Consider the following 12,193-nt stretch of genomic DNA (forward strand, 5'->3'; position numbering starts at 1 on the left):
TTAATTAAATATGTTAATTTATGTATTGATATTTATTTAGAATTAATTGTTAAATAATTATTAATTGGTAATTAATTAAAATATAATTGGTAATTAATTATAATTTATTGATTGATAAATATTTTAATTTTGGTAATTTATTTTCTTAAGTGGGCTGTGGGTTTATAGGGGAATAGGGTGGGAATTAAGTTTATTTATTTACTGATATTTATTTAGAAATAATTTGTAATTAATTAATAATTGGTAATTAATTAGAATATAATTGGTAATTAATTAAAATTGATTAATTTATAAATATGTTAATTTTATTAAATTATTTACTGTAGCGGGTGGTGGGTTTATAGGGGAATAGGGTGAGAAGTAATTTAATTATAATTAATTAAATATGTTAGTTAATTAATTGTTAATTATTTAGAATTAATTGTTACTTAAATAATAATTGGTAATTAATTAAAATATAATTGCTAAATAATTTTAATTGATTACTTGATAAATATATTAATTTCATTAATTTATTTTCTGTAGCGGGTTGTTGGTTTATAGGGGAATAGGGTGGGAAGTAATTTAATTCTGATTAATTAAATATGTCATTTAATTTATTGGTATTTATTTTGAATTAATTGTTAATTAATTATTAATAGGAAATAAATTACAATATAATTTTCAATTAAAATTAATTGATTAATTTTTAAATTGTAAATTAATTTATTGTTAATAGGTAATTAATTAGTATGAGTAGGCAATTTTTATAATTAAATATTTTTATTTTGTATTTATAAATAAATATTTAATATATTTTATACACTTGTAAAATATTTTAATTATTTGTAATTGGTATTACTATTTATGTTATTTATATCTATTTGTGAAGTATTTACTTTCCCTACTATTGCACTCTCTGAAGTTGGAATAGTAATTTTTGAAACCTGCCAGAAAGCTTTTAACCTTACTCAAAGGAATAACGCTGCAGAAATGTTTGCAAAGCATTGAACTGACCCCTGAAAGAGACTCAATAGTCCAACATGCACCTGATAAATGGTTGTAATATCTCGCCAATCAAATGCAAGCATGTTAAATAAATAAAGTGTGAACCAATCAGGGGAGAGCTGAATACTTTGCTGCTGCGAGCCCATGAAGAAGCGGCGAGGATGCCGTGAAACGCGTTGGCAATTCAAACAGATTGTGAAGCTGGAAAGCAGGCTGCGTTTACAGAGCCGGAGGGCAGAGTAATGCGTGTGACCTCCCAAAAGCTGGGGCATCTTGAATGGATATATATATATATATATATATATATGTATTATTTTTGGTGATATAATTTTTTTAATTATATAAATTATTTATTAAAATTACATTTTTTAAATAATTATTTCTAAGTTTATATTAAATATATTTATTACTATATTAGTTTTAACTTAATTTTAAGATATTTAAAAAAATCGATATTTTGACAGTCTATATTTTTGTAAGTCGATATTTTGGAGTCGATATTTTGGTACTTACCTGTTTGAAGATAGGGAGTCGATATTTTGTCAATCGATATTTTTGACTCGATATTTTTGTAGCTCGATATTTGTGAGGTCGATATTATGTCAGTGATCCGAGGAATAGTAATTCAATTAGGCCTTAGACGGGGACATAGATTGTAGTTTCTTAGTCAGTATTCAGCGTGATGCAGCTCATTAACATGCTATGTATGCTTCTATGGCACCAGACACCCTTTTAGTTAGACTCTGTCACCTTTTATGAAAGTCATACTCTAACCCCTCCTTGTGAATAGGGTAGCTTCGCTCAGCCGGACCGACGCCATTTTAGTTAGATAACCCGTAATACGGTTTTCCAAACCTCCATGGCTCTGCATTTACATGTCTCCCCGTTCTCATGAGAAGTAGCTTAACATATGTAGCGAGCAGCCGCTTCTGCTTTTGGGCCCATCAAGTTTGTAGGAGGGGGCCGGCCAGATAAGCACATTCTTGCAAGCGCTGTGCGGACTCTCACCGAAACTACCAGAAGGGAGTTGACCAGCATGACCTTGCTATACTGAGCTCAGATAGAAGCTTTGTGTGCCATATATGGGCATATCTCTTGCCACCTCCAGTACCAACTTGTACTTTTCCATCTTAGGTAACGGTTGCAAATTGTGATAGTATATATGTGTTGACCTGACAATGTGCCAGCAGTCTCTCGGCGGTCCTCGGGGTGTGAGGTCGTTGGGAGCTCCTCTGGCAGAGTATTATTTTGCTAATAAATGCTTGAACTTTCTACACTGCCAATCGACTGATTATTGATGAATGATATTTGGTAATTGTAAGTATAATCCTTTGTGGGGTTTGTGAAATTTCGGTACCTCAGTTGGCGACTCCGCCGGGACTCCGCGTTGGGGTCGTCCCTCCGTATCTGGAAAATAACAGGACATTACGAGGGGTGTTCTCGGTCGGGGGGTGGACTGACCAACGAGAAAGGGTTGCTCCGCTTTTCCGATCGGGAAAAGCCTTGGCTGCTAGTGACCCGACACCGGAGTCCTACGGGTGAAACCCGGAAGAACAGATCGATTGGCAGTGGAGAAATTTGCAATCGGACCTGAGTGCACCAGGTTAGTGATTTGTCCTGTTTCATGTCGGATATCCTTATGCATTTGGTTTTGGAATTTGGTGGTCGTAGGCCACGGAGATCTCGGTATTTTGGAAGGGGGTCTGACGGGGCAGTAGTGAGACTACACGGGCGGACGCCCCTATTTTTGTATTTGATAGAGATATGACCACGACGCCTAAGTGTGACTTTGTGAAGAGTTCACACCTGGCCGGATCGCCCTCTGAAATGCTAATGGTCATACTTGGGTGGCACTCGGACAGATCTGGAGCGGTGCTTGAAAAAGCGGACTAAGCCAGCATAGTCCGGGAGGTGAACCAAGAAGGCCATTGGATGGTCGGTAGGTCGGTCTGTGGTCCTGAAAAACCTACGTGGCTATCTCTAGGCAGCCCTTATGGTGAGGCTGTTTTGACCTTTGGTTCTTTGACTTTGGAATATACCGGTTCTCCACAGACGAGAGTCGACGGGCTCCGTTTCTTGGATTTGGGCTAGCATTGGATCGTATTGGTTTGTTTTGTCAGTATTTTATCGGTGTTCTGCTTCTGTTCGCCTGTGTTCAGGATCGTCATATGTCTCTTGGGGTATGAATGAGCGTTTGATTGAATATTGGACATGTCCATGTGTGTGAGAGTATTGTAAATAATAACTTGTTTTTTTCCTTCCACAGCTACAACTAGAACGTAGCAAAGCAATGCCGTGCTTCAGTAAACTATGTTTTGGCTGTACCAGCCGAAATAGTACTAGATTAGATGAAAGTCAACCAGCCCCTCCGGAAGGTACTCCCAGTCATGACTTATACTGTAAGCACGGGATTGGACCTTTGGTGTTTAATCGTCTATGGCACAAGTACACCAAGGATAATGTAGAATTGCAGTGGCCATTAACAGGGTCCTTCGACGACAAAAAGATCAATTATTTGCAGGAACGTCTGTTCGCGAAATGCAGCAGACAGTCCATGTTCGATACCCTGAGGACATGGCAGAAAGAGGCCACCCGTAGGAGAATGAGGGCCGAGAAATTAGTAAAAATGAAGCAAGGACAGACCATTACTCAGAAAGCAATTGAGCATGACAAAAACCAGACCGAGCAAAACATCGAGTACCTGGATAGACAATTTCGGTTGGAGGTAGATAAGAGTTATGTTGCCCGTAAGGAAGCCGAAGAGGAGATAGAAGATCTGTTGGACGTTCGCCCCCCTCCGCCATATGCCTCTCTTGACACCCACAGCCCCTGTAGCGCCGGCTCAAGGGGGAGCCCCGTCCCCCGGGCTCCCCTAGATGTGCCGGGCACCGTTGCCTCCTCTGCTAGGAACTTAGCCACCCTGATCCCCGACACACGCCAGCCCCTTGGGGCGGCGGGTGTCTCCCTAATGGTATTAACAATGCCTAGCCCCGTAGGGACTTCCCAGTCAGCTAGCACGACCCCCGAAAGCAGGAGTCGAGCTCCGATTGGGGATCCAGAAGGCTCGCACATCAGACGATTATTTACGAGAGGGTCTGTAGGCTATGGAGAAAAGGAAGCAATAGCCGACCAAGCAGTCAGATGGATGTACAGGGATATATACACCTTGACTGATATATGGAGTACTATGAAAGATTTTGAGCCGGTGATGCAACAGACTGCCCTGCGACACATGTCCCGATTTCTTATTGAAATCTGGGAACAGTGTTTTGGGGAAACAGGATTGGCCCCAAAGATTCTGAATGACATTAAGGACCGCGCCCATAGATTCGAATTAAGCCGAGAAGAAGTGTATAAGAATGTTGACACTCTGGTGAGTTATAGAGACAGACTATTCTCGCGGTTCCCTGAGTTGGGTTCTCAGCACCCCATGAGGGAGGTGCACCCCATTTATCACCCCGAGATAACTGAGCTGCGCAATGATCAAAATGTAATAACACTGGATCGAGTAGAAGCCAGGTTTCAAGAACAATGGGTGTATACGCCATGGAAACGAAGTGAAGTGTTGGCTTTAAAAGCACAACTTCCCGACCCCCGTAAGAATCCCACTGCGTATTATAAGGAATTAACGGAGGCAGTGTCTTCCGCTGTCATGACTCTAGCAGATATTGAGTTATTTTTCGGATTGTTGGTTCCCGTAGATATATGGCGGCAGGTCCATGATACTCCCCACGCGGCCGAGTTGGGGGGTACCTGGGAGGAGCTTAAGGCATGGGATCAAGACCGTAAGCCGGGGGATAAGCCGAAGGCTGAGATAATTGCGTTACCAGCAAAGATTATAGCCTATATGCATACCTTGATTCCTCCGCGAAAGGTGGATTGGGATAAACTGACTGCTTGCAGACAAAAGAAAGACGAAAGTGTCTCCGATTTCTTTACTAGATTAGAGGGAACTTTCATTGATTTTAGTGGTCAGGACCTCGCTAGCGAGGGGGGAATACGATTGTTTGTGAATAGATTTGTAACAAATCTGGGGCCAGATGTAGGTAAAAAATATTTACCGATTCTTAATTACCGAATTTTACCGATTCGGTAATTAAGAATCGGTAAATATGAAGGGTGGACATGTAGGTCCATCCAGATGTGTATTTTACAGATTCGGTAAATATCGGTATTTACCGAATCGGTAAATACCGACCGGTAATGCTCCATTCATTCCTATGGGCTTTGAAGCCCATAGGAATGAATGGGGCATTACCGGTCGGTATTTACCGATTCGGTAAATACCGATTTTGACAAGGGTGCAGGGGGTGTCACTTTGACACCCTCTAGCACCCCCAAAAAAGGTTCGGGGGCCATGTGGCAGGCATACCTGCCCTAAGGGCAGGTCTGCCTGTCATATGGCACAGGTGTGCATGCACACATGTGCATGCACACCTGAATCGGTATTTTACCATCAAATTGAATTTGATGGTAAAATACCGATTTTGTAGGCCTTGTGGGACTCAGAAGAGTCCCACCTACATATCAATGTTACCGAATCGGTAAATATACCGGTCGGTAAATTTACCGACCGGTATATTTACCGAATCGGTAAAATTACCGATTTGCCCTGTTTCCGTCCCCCTACATCTCGGTAGCCAAATACCGGTCGGTAACGGCCGAATTCGGCCGTTACCGACCGGTATTTGGCTACCTACATCTGGCCCCTGATGCCTGAGATTTCAGCCCGACTGCAAGCTGCCGAAAGTACGTGGACTACGTCCTCCCCTTCTATCATATTAAGCTTGGCCCAGTATTATGAACACAGGGAAAACAAGAGTAAGGATAAAGTTGAAAAGAAAGCTAAGGACCTTAAAACTAGAGTACTGTTATAGCAAGTCATGGGTCAAGGAACAGGGCGAGGTGCCAGAGGGCCCGTGTCCAGCGGGCCGGTCTCCAGAGGAGGAGGAGGGGGTCAGCCTTCCCGATGGGGACCCAATCAGTGCGCATATTGCCGACAGGAGGGCCATTGGAGAGATCAGTGACCGTTGCTGTTAGAACAGAACGGAGCTGGTCGAGGACGAGGCGGCCCAGACCGTAATGATATGCACAGGGAAGGAGCAGTGCAGGGAGACCACGGGCGAAATCATTTAGATAAAACACAAGGTAGGCAATACTACAATGAGGATTATGGTTACGAAGATCAGGATACATTCGGAGATGTATAGGACAGCCAAGGACAGAGTGGGGGCCAAGTGTCGATACCGGTCAATCAACAAGGACCCTATGTGACAGGGGAGTTGATGGGGGCCACCGATAAGTTCTTGATTGACACAGGAGCAATAAATAGTTTGGTTGCTCGCTCGTTGGTCCCAGGGGCCTCTCTGTCTGGGCAGAATAACGTTTCAGTGGGATTTTCAGGAGTTCCTGTAATCAGCCCCATCTCTCAGCCTCTTCCCTTTACGATTGGCCCGTTTACCATGGACTCTCCCTTCCTTTTAACTTCCAGTTGTGGAGAGAACCTTTTGGTTTGGATATGCTAAAAAGATTGAACGCTAAAATACATTGCTCTCCAGATGGTGTTTATTTGACTATTCAAAATCCCGATGTAAGCACGAGGCAGTGTTTTGCTAAAAATGACCCAATACCGCCCGAATTTGCGGGCATACCGCCCAGCTTGTGGGCGACAGGAGATGCGGATGTCGGTTTATTGGATATCCCTCCTGTCCGCATTACATTAAAACCCGGTGCTAGGTTGCCTCGCATACCCCAATACAAGATCTCCCCAGCGGGAGAGCGAGCTTTGCTTTCTACAATACAGGATTTGATTGATAAAGGGGTGGTGGAAGAAACGGCATCGAACATCTGTAATAGTCCTATCTTGCCTATTTTGAAAAAAGCTCCTGAAACAGGGACATCTGAAAATGTTGATGTATATCGTTTTGTGATTGACCTACGGGAAGTTAATAAGATAGTGGTGCCCCAATTCCCACTGGTGTCTGACATCACTACCATCCTTACTATGATACCTCCCACAGCTAAGTATTTCTCTGTGATCGATTTGAAGAACGCTTTCTTTAGCATCCCTATCCATCCTGATAGCAGGCAGATCTTCGGCTTCTCATTATCTGGCCGAAGCTTCAGATTCTGTCGCGCTCCTCAAGGTTATACCGAAAGTCCTAGCATCTTTAGCCAAGCCCTTAAGGCGGTCTTGGATGACCTGCCATTGCCAGATGGTAGCGTCCTCTTGCAATACGTTGATGATTTATTGATAGCGTCTGACACTGAAGAGGGTTGTAAAGAAGCCACGGTTAAATTGTTGCACCATCTGGCAGACAGATGTAATAAGGTTTCCTTGTCTAAGTTCCAATATTGTCGACAGGAAGTGACCTACCTAGGTCACTTACTGTCGAAGGAGGGTAGGCGTCTATCACCTGAACGAATTACTACCATTTCTAACATGCCTGTACCTTGTACTCAACGTGAAGTCCGTGCTTTTCTTGGCATTACCTCTTATTGTCGTCAATGGATCCCTAACTTTTCTCTTCTTGCTAAACCTTTGCTACACTTAACCACTAAAAATGTGCATGAACCCCTTCCTTGGACTGATGAATGTCAGTCTGCCTTTGCTTCTCTGAAATCTGTTCTGTGTTCTGCTCCTGTCCTTGGCACTCCTGACTACCGTAAACCTTTTGTACTATATGTGCACAAGGTCGACGGTTGCTCGTTTTCAGTGTTGACACAGGGTTTTGGTGGTAAGTAAAGACTGTGTGCTTATTTTTCAGCCACATTGGATAACGTGGCTAGAGCACTTCCCAGTTGCCTAAGGGCCACTGCGGCTGTGGCGGTGGCCATCAGGCAATCAGATGGGCTTGTTCTAAATTCTAATTTGACCGTGATGGTGACGCATGCTGTGGATGTATTATTAAATAAAACCAAGACACAGCATCTGACAAGCACGCGCCTCACGAGTTATGAATTGACTTTGTTTGCCCCACATGTAACCATTAAGCGTTGTGCCACACTGTTACCCCTCCCTTCGGGGGAACAGGCGAATGATGTCCATGATTGTTGTTAGAACTGGCTATTTCTGGTAGGCTAAGGCTGACGCCAAAGCCAGGCAGAAACCACCATTCTAGTCAGGGCAAGGAAGTCACACGCCAAGATAACCCCTGCTCACCCCCTTGGTAGCTTGGCACGAGCAGTGAGGCTAAACTCGGAGGCAATGTGTAAAGCATTTGCGCCAGCGCACAACAGCAACAACATCCTAGGCACACCACAAAAGGGACTCCACACAAGGTTATATTAAAATAACTTTTGTATTGTAAACACACATCAGATAAAAATCACACATGTACATTGTGCCAACTGGCACGGGCAACATTCATAAGGGATTATGTACTGGTCAGGGCCACATGGGCCACTGTCAGAATCAACACTTTGTAGATATAGAAATAGCACTTATAGAACTTAGAATAAGTATAGCACAAAATAACAGTTGTAAATCACATCCAGTAACTACTGGGGACAGGTAAGTGCCACCTACGCAACCCTAAACACCTTAGGAGAATGTCACGCAGGGGACCAGGACCTCACTAGGACCACCTGTACTAAAAAGAACAACCACCTAAGTATCACACAGCATTTAGGGGTCTAAGAAAGAACACATTACCCAAGATGCATAAAACACATTCAGAGGAGTAGTAAAAGAAAACCACCTAAGTATCACACAGCGTTTAGCGGTCTAGGAAAGAACACATTACCCATGATGCATAAATATACATTCAGAGGAGTAGCAAAGAGAAACACATAATGTATAAACCTACACATTCAGCGGTGTTAAGAATAAAGCACATGATGCAATAAAAATACATTCAGAGGTACCATAACAATACAATAGCGCAAAAGTCACATGATGTCTAAAAACATTCAGAGGTGCAGGAATAAAAACCATACAATTGTGTAAACCCTACATAAGCCACCACCTGCGGCAGTCCCTAGGCCAACTGGCCTTGTTGGGGCTGGGACGCCCTGAGTCTCAATGTCAGGGGCCTAAACGGTGCAGGTGCCCACTACTTGCTGGGCACCTGGGCAATCACAAAACCTAAACGGTGCAGCTGCCCACTAATTGCTGGGCAGCTGGGAACTTCAAAACTGCGACCAAAACTGTGCCTGTCGCTGGAGCCACCAAGGCTCTTAAAAACACTGAGCCCTCTAGAGCCTTCATGGCTCTAAACACAAAATGGCCCTCGAGCCTCGCTGGGCTCGTAAATCAAATGCCCCTTCAGAGCCTCTCTGGGCTCTACTTCACGTTGGGGCGACCCGCTGCCAACCGGGGCCGCCCTGCTGCTCCAACTATGCCCCCCTAGACAACTGTGGGGGTCGTTGGAGCCCCTCCTCGGGGAGCTCGAGAACCAAATGCCCCCTGGGACCCTCGAGGATCTCACACAACTGCTCCCGATCATTGGAGTTCCCCACTGGGGACTCTGCAAACACTGGTGTGCACAATCGTTGGAGCCTCGGGGCTCTAAGAACTGCCACGGAGCCCCTCAGGGCTCGGGAACCTCCAACAATGCCCCCGGGGCCCTCGTGGGCCAAACAAGAATGCGGTGGGGCAGCCCACTGCCATCTGGGGCCGCCCTGATTCAAGTGCCTCAAACCGGCACCGCACGGAGCTTCCCCCCGCAGCCCTTCACTCACCGGTCCTGCTGCGGGGAGGCTCCATCGTCGCGCCGTCCTCTCTTCTCTTTCCCGGGGCTCCCTCCAGACCACAGGAGCCCCGGGCGGCCATCACCGCTCTCTTCTCTCCGCGGCGGGGGCAGGCACCGGCAATGTGCCTCGCGCCCCCTCCGCTACTGCTCCGCTCCTCCGGGGCTCCCTCAGCAATGGGAGCCCCGCACCGGCGACCTCAGCCACCATCTCCCTGGCGCCTTCCTCCTCTCTTCCCGGCTGCGGGGCGGGACTTCCGGCCGGTCGCGCTGGGATTGGCCGGCTGGCCAACCACTTCCGGGACGCTGCGGGCAGCACAGCGGCCCGCTAAGGCAGGCAGGCGGGGAGTCATTATCTGAGGAGTGGGCTCCCTCGAGATAAATAAATATAAAAATAAAAGCGCTTATTAAGCGCGTGGGGCAAAGTACAGCGCACCTAGCGCTGCAAGCACACATAAAGCGCTCTCAAGCGCTTGGGGTCAATAAAGCGCTCCAAAGCGCTAGAATAGCCAGTCAAGAGCTACAACAGAAAAATAAAGCGCTCCTAGCGCTAAAAGGCAACCAAAGGTCACCAGTCTAGCAAAGAGCACAATCCAAGCACTCCTCAGGCGCCAGGCCCCCAAAAGTCCTCCATAAAGTCCTTTAGGAAGGTGAAGCAAAGGGAACCCAGCAAAAGGGTCTCCAGGGTCCAGGAGAACAGCAGGAATCCAAGGCAAAGCCAAGTCCCCCCATCAGCCCAGGCAAGGCAGAGGGGTCCCCCAGAAGTCCTCCAGGGATCCAGGGGCTGGGCAGCGCTCGCCCCTGGTAGATTCAAGTCAGAAACAAGAACCTTTTGGAAGGGGACACAGCCCCTTCTTATACACAGAAAAGTCTTTGAAGTCTTTGTGTAGGCAGTGTGAGAACCAGCTAGACTGGTTTAGAGGGAAGTCCCTTCAGTATCAGGGACAGAGGTGACAGTCTCCCAGCGGGGGGGTGGAGCCAGCATTGTGGCAGGCAGGCACAGCCCTTCACTATCAGGTGCTAATCTCCTCCCACTTCCCTGGCAACAGATGCTGCCTTTCATCCACGGGCTGACTCAGACAACCTCCTGGGGCTCTGCAGCCCCTGTCACACTCAAACCAGACAGTCAATCCACAAGCAGGCCCAGGCACTCCTGGGCCAGGCTCACCAGCCAATCATGTGCCAGCAGACTCACTACACAAATATGCCAACTTCTAGAAGTGGTACTTCTAGACTAGACACAGCCATGCCGCATACACCATTAGGCAGCATTCAATCTCACGAGTTCTCACATATCAAACTCGACCCTGCACTCCCCACACATCAGGAACTACCATGGGAATACATATTCCCCATTCATTCCTATGGGAGGGCAGGTGTAGCGATTTTGTGGTCCCAACAGTGGAAAAGGTCCTATCCCTACAAACTTCGCTGTTTACCGTCCCATCACGGTACGATGGAAAACATTAGAATGACTACAGCTACCAGCATGCCAAGGGGCAGGAAGAGAGGAGAACTGGGGCGGATCTTATTAAAGCACCTCCTTGCCACTGGACAGGTGCTTGTCAATCAACCTGTTGTTCGAGGAATGGCGGATGGTGTTCCCCGCCGGATTTCAGCTTGAAGAATCACAGCAGCTGCCTGGGTGGATGTTCGATTTTGTGGAGCCTTTGGGAATATGTTTTTTGGAACTAACTTGGAGGTACTTTTGGCGGAGAGAGTGCGGGCTCGCCTCCTCCGCTTTTCACGAAAACCAACTTGATAAAAGAAAAGCAGCGGTGCTTTAAACGCGCTGAAGTGCGTTTAAGTTGCATTGTGAGCGCGGAAAGGTGTTGAGAGAAAACGCGACTGCAAGAATAGACGCGTTTCTTGCAATTCCTTTCAGGGATTTGTGATTGCTTGTTTTGGACATTTTCGTTTCTATCCCAGTTGCTACGTTTGGAATTACAAAGTATCACTGCTGGTTATGTATCGTTTGGGCGCTTATTGAATGCGCGTTGTGAATCCTAACAACCCTTGCATTTTCTACGGAGGGAAGCCCTACCGGATGTTGTGAATTATTGTGACTGTGAAGAGACACGTGTTCTGGTTACCATTTAAGACTACGTATTTTCAGTATACTGATCTCAAGAGGAACTTGGGAGTGGAGCTGCACAGCGTTTATTATTTTTTTGTTCCTGTTTTGCCTTGAAACTACCTGTGCACAATTACCTGATTGACTGAGGGAATTCCGGTGAGTAGGGCCACAGTACCTTGATACCTTGTGTGACACCTTGTGTGGGAATTAGAGGATAGACTTTATATCTTCTGCCTTGTCATTTCTTACTGCAGTGTGACATCCATCCTGGTATATGAGCGGTTCCTTTGACCAGACCCGGAGGGAAACACAGACCCTACAGAGAGTTTATTATTTTACCCACTTCCCTTTTCCCCTGGGTACAGGTCCACACAGGAGATTATCCGTCTTCTGTTGGGGGTTGTGCGAGGAGGAATAGGGAGGCTTTTCTTCCGTCATC

This window comes from Lissotriton helveticus, chromosome 5_1 (assembly GCF_964261635.1).
Source record: "Lissotriton helveticus chromosome 5_1, aLisHel1.1, whole genome shotgun sequence".
Lineage (NCBI taxonomy): Eukaryota > Metazoa > Chordata > Amphibia > Caudata > Salamandridae > Lissotriton > Lissotriton helveticus.